We start from the raw sequence: 19,229 nt of genomic DNA, 5'->3' as shown, positions 1-19,229 counted from the left end.
CAGGTGTGGGAAGTTATCAGGCGAGGAGTGACTCGTGTGACTGTCAACCAACAACTCCTATAGAACCATGTGAACATATAAGGCATGTGTGGCATAAAGTATCCGAGGACAGTATTCGCCATCTGTACGATCGACTGTATGCCAGAGTGAGTGCATGCACTGCCGTCCATAGAGGCTACACATGCACTGATATGGGAGTGCCAGCATAGGTCGATGCCTGGTACCTCATAACACCTTGTGCCGTGGCTCTGAAAATGTAATCATTTCATGTACACCATGCGCACTGTTGTAGCAATAAATCTTTAATGAAATGCAAACCTCCAAAAGGGTGTACCAATTTTCTTTTTTCCTGCAGTGTATAACAAGAGGGATGTTTCTTGACACGTACAAGCCGATAGGTAGTGTACATCTTGCCAATGCAGTAGCATCTTTGGAGGACTATTTTACAGTTGAGAATGATCTTCTACTCTGCAGAAGAGTGTGTGTGCTATTTTGAAACTTGCTGGCAGATTAAAACTGTGTACGAGATCCGTATTCGAACCCTGGAACATTGGTATTTGTCTATAGTGCTTTTAGTTACTGAGTTATCTAGTCGCAGTTCGTGGTATGCCATCACAACTTTACTTCCGCCAGCACCCATCTCTTTGAACTTTATCTGGAACAGAAGCTACGAAGAACTCTCTTTGAAAGGGAGATGAAGTACAGCAATAAGGGGTGTGTCATGGTATGTCTTGGTAGCTCTCTAGGTAAGAGCACTGCCAACGAAAGACAAGGTTCCGGGTTCGAGTTTCAGTCACTTTTTAATCTGCCAGGAACTTCTCTCTTACAGCTTCTTGCTGCCTTGGCCAATCATGTCAATCAAAGGAGCAGCAGGTGAGAAAGTTTTACACGTTGTTTATGTGGAAGTTATTATATGCTCAAAATGGCATATACAGGGTGGTCCATAGATCGTGACCGGACCAAATATCTCACGAAATATGCGTCAAACGAAAAAACTACAAAGATCGAAACTTGACTAGCTTGAAGGGGGAAACCAGACGGCGCTATGGTTGGCCCGCTAGATGGCGCTCCCATAGGCCAAACAGATATCAACTGCGTTTTTTTTTAAATAGGAACTCCCTAGGGCGGTGCCGGTCGCTGTCGCTGCCGTTGTCGGACGACCGCGGAACTTTCAACGTCCGTCTCTGAAACTGAAGGATTGTCTCCATCGTGGTATCGATTGATTACAATACCACAGTTGTGGTATCATATGTCGATACCACCCACAAGCGCTCTACATTTGGTAAGGGAATGGCAAATTTCAGTAAGACATTGGTAGCAGACGTGCGGAGTCTGGCGGACCCAGTGATACGTGCCCGCTAAGCCACACCTTCAGCTCCGTATCACGAGCGCCCTCTGCCGAAGCGACATAGGACGGCTGGCGGCGGCCACTTCTCGAACGGGCGCCACACAGACGCAGCCTAGTCGCAGCTTCAACATCCTCGTCGTTGCTATTGCATGAGCTGGACTCTGTCTCTTGCTGCATTATTCGTAATGAGTCTACAATTACTTGGAGAAATACAAGTTAAGCAAACCTTCTGTTTGTTCTGCTTTCTTGTTCGCTAATCATTTCTTCTTCTGTCTAGCTTTCCTATGTCGACTGTTACTGCACTACTCTGCAGCCAACCTCTTCTTACCATTGTGTATGAAATCGTGCACAACAACAGTACCAGTAACCACATACTTCGACATGAGCATTGTATCAGTGTATCAAGTTTCGATAGACACGTTCACCAATAGCAGACAACCTACCAATAACAGGCACCACTATCCGACAAAGCTGATACACATTAAGCCCACTGGGGTCTCGTAATGGCAATATTTTTTGTGAGACAATGGGACAGATTTCGTTCAGTAGTGTGAAATATGGCGATCTTAATCGTGTTGTAACTGTGAAAGTCATTCATACCGCCGACGCGAATCGCCTGTTTGTTGCCACATCATCCACTAACTCCTGCGGTGTCTTCTTCAGGAACATCAGCCACAGCCCACTTGTTTATTGACGTTGGAGCATCTTATGGGCCAAACATACGACTCTTTTAGGAAATTTACAGGCAGGAGGTTGACTGATATCTTGTGTTCAACGTTAGATATCGTACGCAATACACACAGCTTGTCAGCGCGACAGCCAATCAACAGAAGTTATAGGCTAATTCTGTTTGATTATGGGAAAGAGTACGTTTCCGTAATTTTACTTTCTAACTAAAATGGTATCTTCTCTGTTGTCATTATAATGCCTGAAATTGTGCGCATATCTCGAAAACTATGTAGGCGGAATATTTTTCGAAATATATTCGCTGAATTGTGAATTGTTCTAGTATTAGCTATGCTGGGTGTAGCTATACCAACCATAGGTAAAGTATGAAAATTTATGCCAAACCTGAATTTGAAACAGGACTTACGCATCTCGCAAGCGGTCACTTTTCAACACAATCTATCCAGGCACGCTTCCCGGACTGTCCCAAACTTAGTTATGTCATTCTGTCTACATCCTCTCGTCATAAACTGTTTATCCCTTAGTGTTTGCAGTTTTACTTGTATTCCCGGACGGGGAAGAATGAAACTATGAGGAATCTAGGCTATTGTTATAATTATCGTTGTATGTCCTGCCTAAGGCATGTAGTACATATTTAACTTCACCATGAACAGATTAAATTGTAACATGATGATATAGATAGCGTGTTATATGGAAGTTAAGGTGGATACTGGGATGTGCTTGGTTAACCTAAGTGGTAAGGCGACCGCTCGCGGTATGCGGCAAAGCCGGGTTCGATTCCCGGCCGGCACAAATTTTCATATGTCTCCGACAGGTAGTATAACTATACAGTATTTAGTTGTTGCTAAAAGAATTAGCAGTTCGGCGAATATATTTAAAAAATATTTCGACAGTTGTGGTATCGTTAAGTCAAATACGAGGTGCATTCAAGTTCTAAGGCCTCCGATTTTTTTTCTCCGGACTGGAAAGAGATAGAAACATGCGCATTGTTTTAAAATGAGGCTGCGTTCATTGTCAATACGTCCCAGAGATGGCAGCACCGTACGGCAGATGGAATTTTACCGCCAGCGGCGAGAACGACAACTGTTTTAAATACTTAAAATGGCGACGTTTTCCTTACTTGAACAGCGTGCAATCATTCGTTTTCTGAATTTGCGTGGTGTGATACCAATTGAAGGAGACATGTGGTGATATGGATGTGTCGAAAGTGCGTTCGTGGGTGCAACAGTTTAATGAAGACAGAACATCGTGAGACAACAAACCGAAACAACCTCGGGCTCGCACAAGCCGGACTGACGACATGATCGAGAAAGTGGAGAGAATTGTTTTGGGGGATCGCCGAATGACTGTTGAACAGATCGCCTCCAGAGTTGGCATTTCTGTGGGTTCTATGCACACAATCCTGCATGACGACCTGAAAATGCGAAAAGTGTCATCCAGGTGGGTGCCACGAATGCTGACGGACGACCACATGGCTGCCCGTGTGGCATGTTGCCAAGCAGTGTTGACGCGCAACGACAGCATGAATGGGACTTTCTTTTCGTCGGTTGTGACAATGGATGAGACGTGGATGCCATTTTTCAATCCAGAAACAAAGCGCCAGTCAGCTCAATGGAAGCACACAGATTCACCGCCACCAAAAAAATTTCGGGTAACCGCCAGTGCTGAAAAAATGATGGTGTCCATGTTCTGGGCAGCGAGGGCGTAATCCTTACCCATTGCGTTCCAAAGGGCACTACAGTAACAGGTGCATCCTACGAAAATGTTTTGAAGAACAAATTCCTTTCTGCACTGCAACAAAAACGTCCGGGAAGGGCTGTGCGTGTGCTGTTTCACCAAGACAACGCACCCGCACATCGAGCTAACGTTACGCAACAGTTTCTTCATGATAACTTTGAAGTGATTCCTCATGCTCCCTACTCACCTGACCTGGCTCCTAGTGACTTTTGGCTTTTTCCAACAATGAAAGACACTCTCCTTGGCCGCACATTCACCAGCCGTGCTGCTATTGCCTCAGCGATTTTCCAGTGGTCAAAACAGACTCCTAAAGAAGCCTTCGCCGCTGCCATGGAATCATGGCGTCAGCGTTTTGAAAAATGTGTACGTCTGCAGGGCGATTACGTAAAGAAGTACCGCCAGTTTCATCGATTTCGGGTGAGTAGTTAATTAGGAAAAAAATCGGAGGCCTTAGAACTTGAATGCACCTCGTATGTGTAGGCGGAACTTACCCTCCACAGTAACGTGCCACTTCTCTGTGATTGCTGCCAATTTGAAGCGTCCATGTTTACAAGAGTACGCGCCAATATACAGAAGAAGACGAACGGCATCTTGGGAAAAACCCAAAACTGTTTTGAGGCAAAAGGAACAAACGGAATGGAGAATTGCAGTAATACATCTAATCACCTCGAAGTCGACAGAATATTAAACTCTGACCTCCCTTCCTTCCTTCCAACATTTAGTTTATAACATTTGCCGCAAAAAATCTTCCAGAAGCAATTTTATCCTCGCAGTTTGTACGACGACCAGAAGAAATTTATTTATTACGATGCGCGCCTCTGATGAACGGCCACTACAGCGCCAAGACAAGTGTAATTACAAGCTTCAGCAGTCCCCAATTCCCTCCCCATCGACGCCTCCCCCCTTTACATCAGCTACTTTCCAGCCGAAATTAATTTGCTAATCCCAGCAGTTTCTTTGATGATTACAGAAATTAATGCCCTAAATGCGCATGCGCGTGCCAGAACGACGATTGATTCCTCTCGGAGAACAGGTTGTCGTTGCGCATATATTACTCTTGTCAACTCCGCCCTCCGGTTCCTGGTCCTTTGGCTTCCCAATAAAGACGGACCCGCAATTCCCAAAGGCAGCCGATAGGAATCTCGTCAATGAAGGACTAAACCGTGGCCACCCCACAAAATAAGATTTGAGCCTGCTGTTAATAAGCTGTCCGATAATAATTAAGGGAAAAATCGTTTCTGCGAAGATGCAGTGATCTTCCACCGTGACCAATCTTTTTATTTTCTCAGTTTTTATTACTGGTAGCACCTCCTTTTAGGTAACAGAGTGGCGCTACTACGTTGCCTTCAGTTTCGAGTCATATATTTCATATTATTATCCTACTAGTTCTTCACCACCGCTTATCTATTAGACTTTCATTCTTCTCCGCGAATGAACCCGAGTTAGCATATTATAGAGACGATGCATGGATACCGCCACTGCTGAGTATCATTACTTACAGAAGACTCAGAAACAACAAAGAGAATCGTACGGCACGGACCCCACCACACATTGTTTTCAGCTGCACAAAATACGATGCAATCAGACAAGCTTCTCTACAGAATTATGACATACTTTAACCAGTAAGGCATGTAGAGACAAGCTGCAACACAAATATCTTGACACGTACAAATTCAGGTGTAGTGTTATAGAGTGGCACTATGCGATGAGGCAAGTCTTTTGTCTAACGCATTGTGGAAAATAAAAATCACTCTCTTCCGGAAATGGTCCCATATGAATGAAACCTCATTCACATATGTCTGGTAGCGGAAAAATGCTGTTATCGGAGCACAGAAAATGCGAATATTCTCCTCTTCATTAAAAGTATCTGACTGAAATAAGGAGTACTAGCTGCCTTATTCTACCTTCCCCAACTCCTTTAAAAATTTTCGCAAAAATATTGACGTGCGAACATATTCGCACCCTTTTTAACATACAGCTCACCTCCCGCACCCACAAGCTACCCTAACCATAACTAATTCACACCCACCAGACCATCTCTGTAGGTGTCACGTACTCATTCACTCCCAATCGCTCATTCTCAATCACTCATCCCAACTCACAGAATATCTTTGTGGCCCTCTAACTATCAATGTCTCCTGTCTCACAGCCACAGTCGCTTTGGTTCTATCCTATTACTCACCTCTCGATTTCACTTTCTCTCTCTTCTTCTCTCTTGCTGTTACTATCGTACTCATTCCTTCCCTCTGCTGCTCCCTCTTTTCACTGTCACTATCCTCTCTTCATCTGTCTCTCATCATCACTGACGCTTACCAACTTCCACTTTCTCCTCTAGCACTAGCAATGTCTCCTCCACTCTTTTCCCAGCACTTTCCTCTCACTGTTTACTAAGTTCCACTCCCACAGTGCCACTCTCTTCCTCTCACACTACCTTTCCCTTCTTCTGACTTTCTATATAACAAACACCGTCTACTATCTTCCAGTGTTCATTACTTCTCCGTCTCTTTCCCGCTGCCGGTGTCTCCTTCTCTCTCAGAATAAAAAAGATGCCAATACTTTTGCGAAATTTTTAAATGTGCTGAAGAAGGTAGAATGAGGCAGCTGGAACCCCGCTTTTCAGTCAGAGTCTTTTATTAAAGAGGAGAATGTTCGCTTTTTTGTGCTGCGATAGGATTAGTTTTCCGCTGCTTCTCTTCTTTTCCCTGCCACAGCAGTGAATGTCACTCATATGAAAAGAAATTGATATTACAGTAACATTTTTGTAGTTTACATATGTGAAACTGAAATAACACGGAAGTAATGTTACACAAAATGGTTCCAATGGCACTGAGCACTATGGGACTTAACTTCTGAGGTCATCAGTCCCCTAGAACTTAGAACTACTTAAACGTAACTAACCTAAGGACATCACACACATCCATGCCCGAGGCAGGATTCGAACCTGCGACCGTAGCGGTCGCGCGGTTCCAGACTGTAGCGCCTAGAACCCCTCGTCCACCTCGACCGGCTGATTTTACACCTCAAACCTAATTTCAGGTACACAAAAATATTGGATGTGCTTCAGTACTACAACGCGGAGTTCCCAGAACCCTTCGGAGACACTTTACATCATACTTCTCCGTGCTATCTCACTTTATAAACTTCGTTTTCGCTGCAAATGGCATTTTACGGGCACAGCTAGTGCACAGTAATAACTGTGGACCTCTGTATCCCTGTATCTAGAAAATTCAAGATTTTTCGAGATCTACATCTACATCTACATCTACATGACTACACCGCAATTCACATTTAAGTGCCTGGCAGAGGGTTCATCGAACCACTCTCTACCATTCCACTCCCGAACAGCGCGCGGGGAAAACGAACGCCTATACCTTTTGTTCGAGCTCTGATTTCTCTTATTTTATTTTGATGATCATTCCTACCTATGTAGGTTGGGCTCAACAAAATATTTTCGCATTCGGAGGAGAAAGTTGGTGACTGAAATTTCGTAAATAGATCTCGCCGCGACGAAAAACGTCTTTGCTTTAATGACTTCTATACCATTGCAATCTTAGAAATATATCGTAAAAATTACAACCATTTTCTGTGCATAGGCGTCTAGTATTCTGTCAGCTGCTGACGGCAAAAGAAAAAAAAAAAAATCGTGAAAATTCATGCTCGGGGCCTCAGAAACCGCGCATGAATTTACGCAAATGCATCATTCATTCATTCATTTACGGGTATACCCGTCAGTTTCATTAAATAATTGGTTTACAACGAGTATGCCTACCATTAATCAATTTATTTAATCTTAACTTGCATATTTCACGTGTACTTGGAGGGTAACTTTGAAACTTTGTATCTGGGAAATTGACAAAGATATGAAGAAAATTTTCAATATTGTTCGAGATGGGGATCTTTGCCATTTCCTGTGTGTAGCCCTCTTGGAGTCGTCGGCTGGGTTTTGGTCTGCTGGTGACATCGAAAATATGTGAAAAACCATTTTTTTTGTTTTTCCCGAGAAACTAAGCATGGGTTAATGGTGTCTACCTAAGTCCCAGTAAGCCCACCGCATGCCTCATCAAATACAAAAAGGATCAATCGATTTGCTCCACTTGCCTAAGCAGGAGGAAGTGTGTTATATTCATACTTTGACCCGGTACTGTGGGATAGTGACACACGTTTCTATTGGATATAACACAGGTTCCTAGCCCAAGGGCTATTCAAAACACTTGACCCTACCGATTTGTCACGAACAGAACCCGAGGTATGCGCACGGGAAAATACAGTATATTGCTCGGTGCCTTGGAAGGATTGTACTCGCTTTATGATGTATATTACTTTAATCAGAGGGCCATTCACCTACACCGTTTGCCTTAGATAAAAAAATTAGTTTCTTTATCATCTAAATAGCACTTTTACAATCGTATAGAGGTTTCTAATCCAATCAAACACTATTTCACGGTGCTTCTTTCTGTTGCCGTTGGTAACGCAGGTTAGACTAGACGTCGTAGTCATGTTTCATACGTGCTTAATGAGAGCCGGGTTGGTAATCGTGCTGGGCTGGGCGTAACAGCTAACCACAGTTTGATGGATGATTTCATGAATGTATCCATGAGCATTCTCCTGGTAGATGAATGCATCACTCCCATGTTTATGAACGGCAATAAAATGGGCCATATGATGTCCAGTAGTCATACAGCAACTAATAATGATACTTGATTACTGCATGCATTGTTTCTCATATTGTGATGTGCAGGGTCGTTTCAGTATTTTGTTGACTGATATGCTCCGATAGGCGTCAGTATCCGGATCAACGCTGTTCATGCAGACAAACATCACCGAAGGTAACAGATTAGTTAAATTCGTGTTCCACAAATCATGTGCAACCAGTCAGTTTACTGTCGATGCATAAATGATTTGTTTGTGTGTGTGGTTTCATGTCTTCCATTTACAGAATACAATATATACTATAGGGTGATTCAGCTGCCCCTACTGCTGGGTTTTAGGCAGCCTACAGCTCGCTCGATACGTGCAAACTGTTAGTTCAACTGAAAAGATGAACAGGATCTTTTTCTAGGAAATTTAACTTGGTTAAATTTCGTACTAAGATAATTTTTCGCTGGAAGTCACAGTTTTCGAATTATTCAAGAAAAACGCATTTGAAGGTCACTTTTGTATGTTTTTTCTTAAATAACTACAGCCTCTAGCGAAAACGCATTCCAGTACAAAATTTAACTACTTTAAATTGCCTACAAAAATGCCTTCTTCATTTTTTCTGTAGGACTAGTAATATGTGCATACCAAGCAAGAGAATATGAAAATCTTGTACATGATATATGGGTTGCATTAAACCCAGCGATAAGGGCAGCTGAATCACCCTGTATATATGTACTGTATGTGCAGGGTGCTCAGAAACAGTCTGAAAAGCTTGTAAGAGTGTTGCAGGGTAGGTTGTGTTAAGAAATATTAAATATTGCTAAGAAAAAATTCGATATGTTACGTCGCTTCGTCATCTCTGAGATTGAGAATCTCCTTGTGAAACCTGCCAATTAAGTCACTAGTGAGAACTGGAAGCAAAGAGTGAACATCATTGCCAGTGTCATCAGAGAGGCAGCTGAGTGTGAGTGCGTGGAAACTTTAATTATATTGTGAGTGTGTGGGTTTTATTTTGTCAAGTTGCGCAATGGATTGATCCAACAAGTACCCTTTGGCTCCTGCAAGAAACAATTCAAACTCACACTACTACAGAAGTCAGACAGACGCTCCTAATGTACCAACAAGAACTGTTTGAAAAACATTCAGCAACAAACATCTTCTGGAGTCGTCCGCTGTAAGGAAAAGGCACAAAAATATTCTGTACTCTTATGTAACTAGTGGAATACTTGTGTACTGGAGTATTGCTAGTTAGTGTAAGAAAAACATTAAACGAAGGAAAAATATTATTTATTGCGAAAAATTCTGAGAAATCAGGTGAAACTTTTTCTTATAACATAATAAATTTCCGGGTCCTTTTTGGAACAGTAGGTCGCCTCTTATGGATAGGAATGCTATTGTAAGACGCCGTGGTCTCCTGACCTTCATTGCTTACATATTCCGCCCTCACAATCATATTCCGCACATCAAGACGTTTCATTCGAACCCAAACTCGATAAGATAAAGTCAATGTTGTATGAATTCATGTAAACGATATGCAATTAACAAATGGTTCAAATGGGTCTGAGCACTATGGGACTCAACATCTGTGGTCATCAGTCCCCTAGAACTTAGAACTACTTAAACCTAACTAACCTAAGGACATCACACACATCCATGCCTGAGGCAGGATTCGAACCTGCGACCGTAGCAGTCGCGCGGTTCTGGACTGAGTGCCTAGAACCGCTAGACCACCGCGGCCGGCATGCAATTAACAAGTACGTGCACCGTGGTTGAAATACTCGAGGCTGGCATACACACATACATTCCAGACACGACGGTCACAGAAGCTTTTAGTTCATGAGAGAAACCGCACAACGGGACGCCGGTCCCTTCAGAGGATGACCCAGCCTACGACGGCCAGTGACCGCCCGTGTAGCGGACAGCGTGGGCCCGAGTGAAAGGGGGGAACAACCCCGTGTTCGGCTTAAAAGGAAATTCCGCTACATTGTGTGGGAGCGGCCAGCCTACGCATTCTTTACACATAGCTCGCAGTTTCAAAGATTTTCACAGGGAGACAGCAAACGCCAAACGCCAATGCTACAGGTTTCTGGATTGGTCGCCTTAAACGAAACGTCATTCTCCCGTTTTAGAAGAGCAATGCTGATTGGCAGACGATATTTCTGACACCTTGAGCTGAAGGAATAATGGAAGAGATGGAAAGATATACCCCTCACGTCTGGCGTGGAGAGGCGCCGTTCCGTTGTCGCTCTTGGAGCGAGGAACAAGTCTCTCCTCAGTACTTCACTGGGAGAGCACCTCTGTCGAGAGCAAATTGAAGTGCTACTCTATATTGAGTCCTTGCGATTAAGCATTGTTCACTGTGTTGGCCGACACACTTATTCTGCGGTGTGAACGGACAGAGTTATAATTAAACGCCTGCGAGCGAATTTTGAGTGGTATCGCGATGGACTGGTTATCTGACTAGTGTACCACACCAATAGTTAGACTAGGGGCGAATAGGAATACTTGACTTCATCAAGGCATAGGGAGAGTTTGATTGGCGAAGGTCAATCCAGACAGAACGAGAGTTATCTTATTTGTCAGCAGCGAGCGGCGCAGACAGCAGTCATCGCAGCTTACGGTATTGTGCGCTACAGCTATTGCGAGCCCCATATATCCTCCACAACAGTACACTTCACTGCATTTCACACGCGAAAGCCTCGACCGTACCTAGCAACATTCTAAAGGATAATTATTCAAGTTGAGTAGGAGCGCCTCAGCCATTCTGCCAAGTCAACAACCATCTTAAACTTTGTATAGAAATTTCATTAGCGAATCCTATCCTTGAGAGGTAACTTCACACTCCAAAAACAACCAGGATATAACTTGTTCAATTCATAACTAAAAGTTCCATTGTGATTTCTCAGAATTTTTGCAAAATAAATAATAAATTTCGTTAGTTTCATGTTTTTCTTACACTAACTAGCACTACTCCAGTATCCAAGTATCCCACTAGTTACGTAAGAAATTTTGTGAATTTTTGTGTCATTTCCTTACAGCGGACGACTCCAGAAGATATTTATTGCTGAAAGTTTTGAGGCATTTCTCTTTAGAACGTTAGGAGCGTCTGTGGGAGTGGGAGTGGAAATAGCATCTTGCAGGAGCCACAGGGTGAAGGGAACATCTCATATTAATCCGTTGCACAGAATAACAGAATAACAGATCAACCCCCATTCACCTCAGACTATCATTTTACAAAGTATGTAAAGGTTCTTTTCTCTATTTTATTTAAGAATGTTATTTACTCGGCAGAATGGCTGACAGCCGCGCCTACACAACTTGAATAACTGTTCTAGGTATGGTCAAGGCTGTCGCATGAGAAATGTAATGGAGTGTACTGTTATGGAGGACAGATGGGGCTCGCATGCGCTGTAGTGCCCAATACCGTGAGCTGTGATGACTGCTGCCTGCATCGCTTGCTGCTGACAAATAACACAACTATCTCTTTGTAACTGGACTGACCTTCGCCAATCAAACCCTCTCTACGCCTTGATGAAGTCAAGGACTCCTATCCACCCCTAGTCTAACTATTCGCGTGGTGCACCGGTCAGATAACCAGTCCACCGCGATGTCACTCAATATTCGCTCGAAGGCGTTTAACTAGTACTCTGTCCGTGTTCACACAGCACAATTAGTGTGGCAGCCAACACAGTGAACAACGCTTAATTGCGAGTGACTCAATACAGAATATCACTCCAATTCGCCAATGACAGAGGTGCTGTCCCAGCGAAGTACTGAGGAGAGCTTTGTTCCTCGCTCTTTGCATACACATACGAGCACACTCGCTCTCGTTACGTGTTCCTGCTCCAAGAGTGGCATCGGAATGGCCACCTTTATCTGGAAAAATTGCAAGGGTATATCATTTGCTGTCTTCCCTCACTCCTCTGGCTCTTTGCGTCAGAAATATTCCGCCAATCAGTGTTGCTCTTTTAAACAGGAGAATGACGTTTCGTTTAAGTCGACCAATGTGGAAATCTGTAGCATCTCTGTTAGGCATATACTGTCCTCCTGTAAGAACTCCATAACTATGCATTCAATCCATCAAAAAATGCGTCTTCTGGGCACACCCACACAGTGTAGCGGATTTTCTTTTAAGTCAAACACTGGGTCGTTATCCCTTCGTTCTGGAAAAAGCTGTCCTCTCTCTGGGCAGTCGCTCCGGCTGAAGGAGGTGTGTGTTGACCCACCCCTCTGAAGGGACGGGCCTCCCAGCGGGCTGGTTGCCTCTTTAGAACGAAAATTCCCGTGGCCGTCATGTTGTGTACGCCAGCCTCGACTGTTTCAACCTCAGTGCGCGCTTGCGATTTACTTATTAGATTTGCATATCGCTTACATCAATTCATACAAAATTGACTCTATCTTATCAAGTTTGGGTTCCAATGAGGCGTCTTGATATGCAGAATACGATTGTGAGGAGGGAATATATAAGAAATGAAGGTCAGGAGACCACGCTGCCTTACAATATGTTTGTTAGGGAGCAGTGCAGAAGAGAACATTTCGAAATAAGATCATGACAGCAAAGGGAGTGGAGTTTCACCTTCACCGTTAACTGCAATCACTGCAATATATTCAGAATTTGAAGAGGAGAGTGTATCATCGACCAAACATCACATTATGACTATTTACTTCAATTTATAACTGCACATATACTGATAAATTATTTTACAGCATAATGTCGAACAATTTAAATACAAAAGATTTTACAAGTAAAACAAATACGCAAATATCGGAGCCATTATACTATACCTAACTTTGCCAAAGGGGTACATTTCAGCAAGACTCCTGCTGCTGATAGAATCACTCATAAAGCAGTTTTGGCATCGGCTAAAGAGAGAATTAGGAATACTCGTCAAAGGTTCGATTTGATCTCGGAAGAGCTCTATCACGTACATACCAAGATAGCCCCTATTTCGGCCCCTATTTCTTGGGAATGGGCTGATGGTATGACTTGGGTAAAATAGGGCTGAACCCATTAAATCTCGCCTGACTAGCCAGTTTTTAGTTTAATAAGTAAGGATCTCGATAGCGTGACTATAGCTATATCACGAAATTGTTCAAATTTTGTTCCTACACCGAGACTTCTGCCATCATAGAAATTGAAGAAGCTTTCATTAAACTGCCTGTTGACACTGCTGAAGAAATAAGGCGTGAAGCATCCTCAACACTAACAGTATTCCATCCACAAAAAAGAAATATACCTTTCTCTGAGAGGGCTGCACTTCGTAATCTCCGGAACGATTCCTATTTCCTAGTCTAAGGTCCTTCCTGCCGTCAAATGTTATTTCACTGTTTTGCTTCCGAGAGACGTCTACATTGACAAGGTGTACAACTTACTGTAGGAAGCAACATATTGTAAGCTCAACAGGGATCCCGTTACCTGTGTTCTAAGACTAACTGCCCCCCTTCTGAACACAAGCTCTCTATGCAAGAAGATAACCGTCAGATTGAAGGGACTCACCACTATGCCTCCAGATTATGCAGTCTTCACCATATCAACAAAGTTACACAGAAAAAAGTTTCAGACGGAAATGGAAGTCATAAGTCATGTTTCGGGCAGATGCTTAAAGCATTGACTTTTAGACCAATACCGAATAACATGAGTACAGTTACTTACTGGCTCGCCAAATATTCACCCTCTTTGTTGAGACCTTTTGTAAGTAAATGTGAACTTCATATGCACAATTCAGCAGATTCCGTTCGTAGTTTAAAAATTCTGAAAATTAACAGCTCTGATTTACTGGTTACATTCGACGTCATCTCTATGTTTACTAAAGCAGCTAGCTATTGATGACTCTTTATCATTGATTAGCAGCAAGTTTGAGGAAAACATAAAAACGTTATTTAATCATGCGCTAATCTGAATTTACCTTTTATATGATAGCCAATATTTCACCATGGGTAGCCCTCTTTCGCTAGTGGTAGCTAATTTATTTATGGGAGGCTTTGAAGAAAAAGCGCCCATACCTGTAATTTTGAAAACGGCAGGGTCCTGGAGATATGTTCGTAACACATTCATGGTTTCACCTTATGGCCAGGGCAAATTGATGGAGTTTCTTTAGCATGTTAAATCCCTTCATGAAAATATTAGATCTGTCATGGAATGGCAAATAAATGGCTGTCTACAATTTTTAGAGTATTAGTTCGACACAAGGATGTCGCGTTTTTAGGGTTTTGCTTCTACCGTAAGCCCACTTGTAGACGTTCCAGCTGCCACCATCCTTCGCAAACCGTTAGAATACTTTAGTGTTTCGGACCATGTGGTGTCCGATGCTTACAGACTACCGAACTAGTACATATGGACGAGATTTCGAGTAGAAATTGATACTCAAACTTCAGATTAGAGATCTCTGCAAGAGAAAACGCCAGATCAACCAAAGGAAAACGAAGAGATGTAGAGTCTACGGCCTTTCTGCCTTACAAGGGAAATTTTTCTTCGAAAATTACCGGAAAAATTAAGAAGCACAGAGTAGGAGTAATCTTCCGCCCACCGGAGAAGACTGTAGTTCTTGCAAGATCTCTCGTCAGTGTGGTTAAAGTTACGTAGAACAAACAACACGCACTGTACAAGAACGGTGCATCGAAAACCAGAGATACACCCGCCTTCTACAGCCGAGCGAATGTGCAGTAGATAAATATTGTATTTAATTTTATCCATATTTTGCAGCTTAAAACGCGACTGTGTTCAAAACATTGGAGGTATGAATTAAACAATGGCTTCGGTCACAACTTTTTCGTATTTTATTAACTACATTGCGCATTTCGGACCTGATGGGTCCATCGTCAGGTGCAATTTGTCTTAATACATGTTTTATTTCTTCTCCTGAATGAGGTGAAATGCATATTCCTGTCACGAAAAGGTTATGAATTTCGTACGTCGAACGTGGAAAGTGCCGGCCGAAGTGGCCGTGCGGTTAAAGGCGCTGCAGTCTGGAACCGCAAGACCGCTACGGTCGCAGGTTCGAATCCTGCCTCGGGCATGGGTGTTTGTGATGTCCTTAGGTTAGTTAGGTTTAACTAGTTCTAAGTTCTAGGGGACTAATGACCTCAGCAGTTGAGTCCCATAGTGCTCAGAGCCATTTGAACCATTTTTTTTGAACGTGGAAAATGTGTGCAAAATAAGGAAAATGAGCAATGTAAACTTACCACATCATCCAAGGAAAGCATTTTTAACGTTTTAGTACCGGCAAACATTCTTTTCTCCGTAGTTTTAGTACATGTCACTTTATTCACGATGTACATTTGGACACACATGTTGATAAACACTTCACAGATGTTTTTGTACACGGTGTTGTCAAAGATGAATTTATCCGTAGTGCTAAAGATGTAACTATTCAAGATTTAACATATGCAAGAAATAACTTTAGAATAGGTCTTTAAAATTACTGAAATAACTATGGCTTGCGAAATCTGTTTGTTCATTTAAGATAGGTTCTGGTTTTTTTTATTTTGTGGAGGTATCTCCAGTTGTTATAACAGATACCAACCATTTTAACAGTTAACCACAAAATTCGAAAGCACTGTGCATTCGCTGACTTGGCGTATGGTATGTTTCATTCTTATATGCACAAAGTTTTATCTATGACTGACGTTCTTGTGCCAACTGTTACATCTCTGACGCACTGACATTTTCTCCACAGCATTTTATTCTGTCGTGTGGTTTTATTTGTGTCACCAACTCACCCTGGAGATGACTGTGCTGCTAACAGTCCAGATATTGAAAGAAGAAATACAGCTGTCGTGGGTATGTTCTCGAAACATGATGGAACATAAAAACTCTGGATGTTCGCAATAACGAAAAAATCGTTTACGTTTCATTTATTAATTATGGCAAAAAACTAGATCCGGAAAAAAATATGATGTCGGGATTTTAGTTTTTACCGCTAGAATAAACGAGTAGTAGCGGGGATAAGCCTCATATGGCAACATCGCCAAATGCCCATGTGAACCCTCAACACCGATCATTTGCCTATGGAACAGAAGACGTTTCAGATTTAAAATGTGCTTTTCTGTCTTCTATTATGGTTTTTTAGTAGCTGCGTATTCAGGCATTTGTGAGCCATTGACATTGCCAAACATACACTGTCCCGTCACATTAATGTGACGTCAACGTGAAATGACCACTCACAGACGGCAGCTGGAAGCACTAGCACTGGAGGGCAAATAAAGTACGTCAGGGTGACGTTTACATTACAGTCTACAACGGACAATATTTTCTTTTATAAAATGCGCACTAAGACGGCAAAAATCTTGGGATACTCCCTAATATCCTTGGGAACCTCATTTTTTCTGGCGTAGTGCAGCAGCTCAACATGGCCAGTTGCAGTGGCCGAGCGGTTCTAGATGCTTCAGTCAGGACCCGCGCAACCGCTACGGTCGCAGGTTCGAATCCTGTCTCGGGCATGGATATGCGTGATGTCCTTAGTTAGGTTTAAGTAGTTCTATGAGACTGATGACCTCAAATATTAAGTCTCATAGTGCACAGAGCTATCTGAATCATTTTTGAGCTCGACATGGCATTGATTCAACAAGTAGTTGGATGCCCCTGCAAAAATATTGAGCCATGCTGCTTCCGTAGCAGTCCATAATTGTAAACGTGTTGCCGGTGCAGGATTCTGTGCACGAACTGACCCCCCAATTACGTCCCACGAATGTTCGATGGGATTAATGCCGACGATCTGGGTAGCCAAATCATTCGCTCGAACTGTCCAGAATGTTCTTCAAACCGACAGCTAACAATTGTGGCCCGGTGACGTTGCGCATTACATCGATGAATAGCTGCACATGGTTCCTAAGAAGCCGAACATGAACGTTTCCAGTCAATGATCGGTTCAGTTGAAGAAGAGGACCCTGTCCATTGCATTTAAACACAGCCCACACCATTATGGCGCCGCCACCAGCTTGCACAGTGCGTTGTTGACAACTTGGGTCCGTGGCTTCTCGGTGTCTGTGCCACACTCGAGTCCTACCATCAGCACTTACCAACGGATATCGGCACTCTTCAGTCAGGACCCGCGCAACCGCTACGGTCGCAGGTTCGAATCCTGTCTCGGGCATGGATATGCGTGATGTCCTTAGTTAGGTTTAAGTAGTTCTATGAGACTGATGACCTCAAATATTAAGTCTCATAGTGCATAGAGCCATCTGAATCATATTTGAGCTCGACATGGCATTGATTCAACAAGTAGTTGGATGCCCCTGCAAAAATATTGAGCCATGCTGCTCCACGGTTTTCCAGTCGTCTAGGGTTCAACCGATATGGTCACGAGGCCAGGAGAGGCACTGTAGGCTATGTCGTGATGTTAGCAAAGGCAATCAAGTGGGTTGTTTGGTGTCATACCCCATCAACGTAAAATTTCGCCACACTGACGTAACGGATACGTTCGTTGTTGTACGTGCCTCATTTATTTCTGCGGTTATTTCACTCAGTGTTGCTTGTCTGTTGCCAATGACAACTCTACGCCACTGCTCACGGAAGTTAAGTGAAGGCCTGCGGTGGTGAAAGGGAATGCCTGAAGTCTGGTATCTCGGGACACTCTTGACACTGTGGACATCGGAATGAACTCCCTAACGATTTCTCAAATGGGATATCCTATGCGTCTAGCTCCAACTACCATTCCATGTTCAAAGTCTGTTAATTCCTGCCGAGCGGCCATAATGCCGTCGGAAATCTTTTCACGTGAACCACCTGAGTACAAATGACAACTCCGCCAATGCAGTGCCCTTTTATACCTTGTGTACGTGATAATACCGCCATCTGTATATGTGCATTTAGTTATGCCATGAATTTCGTCACCTACGAATATTACGTTGGCTAATGGCTACGATAGTAAATTTGTCCCAATTTATACAAAAAAATGATGGCCAGTCAGAAAGAATTATTAACATGACAATAAACAACGTTTCCCACTCTGACTTATAGAGGCAAGATACCAAAATCCATACTGAGATTGTCGGTTGAGCAGTTGTCCGCGAAAAGCAAAGTTTCCAGATTGGAATCCCAGTCCGGAAAATAAATATTATCTGCCTGCCAGCTTCAAGATAACAAAATGTTTTAACAGTACTGACATGGGGACAACCTTTAAAAACAATGTTCGACTGGAAAAAAAATTAAGAGACACCAAAAATATTATGATACTTGTGACAAACACTGTCACAGACTTATTTTTATTATTATTCATTGCATTTGTTTCCTGAATGAAGTTTCACTCTGCAGTGGAGTATGCGCTGATTTGAAACTTCCTTGCAGATTAAAAATGTGCGGCGCTTGGAGCCCCGGTCCGGCAGGAAGTTTTAAATTAACGGACAGTACTCAGCAGAGGTGAACTTAATTCTGGAAACGACCCTTCAGGTTATTCCTAAGCAATATCTGTTGTGTTGGCTGAAGAGCCAACACCGTGTTACGAGAGGAGGCCGAAATGCATGCGTTTTAGCTCACGCAGGCTGGCGTGAGGAGGGAAGGACTATACTGACGCCAGGTCTGGAACATGACAAGGAATTAGAATTCAGAAAGCGGTCGTAATTAGTTTGATACTTAACTTTAATCCATTAATGATGAACGTCGCTCTTGACGGTACATGAGTCACAATATTATCTGTTCAGAAGACATAGTAACTGAAAATGGCGCCTTGCTAGGTCGTAGCAAATGACGTAGCTGAACGCTATGCTAAACTGTGGTCTCTGTAAATTAGAGCGTAAGTAGTCAGTGAACCATCGCTAGCAAAGTCGGCTGTACAACTGGGGCGAGTGCTAGGGAGTCTCTCTAGACTAGACCTGCCGTGTG

Source organism: Schistocerca nitens, chromosome 1 (genome assembly GCF_023898315.1).
Source record: "Schistocerca nitens isolate TAMUIC-IGC-003100 chromosome 1, iqSchNite1.1, whole genome shotgun sequence".
Lineage (NCBI taxonomy): Eukaryota > Metazoa > Arthropoda > Insecta > Orthoptera > Acrididae > Schistocerca > Schistocerca nitens.
This window is presented reverse-complemented; position numbering follows the sequence as displayed.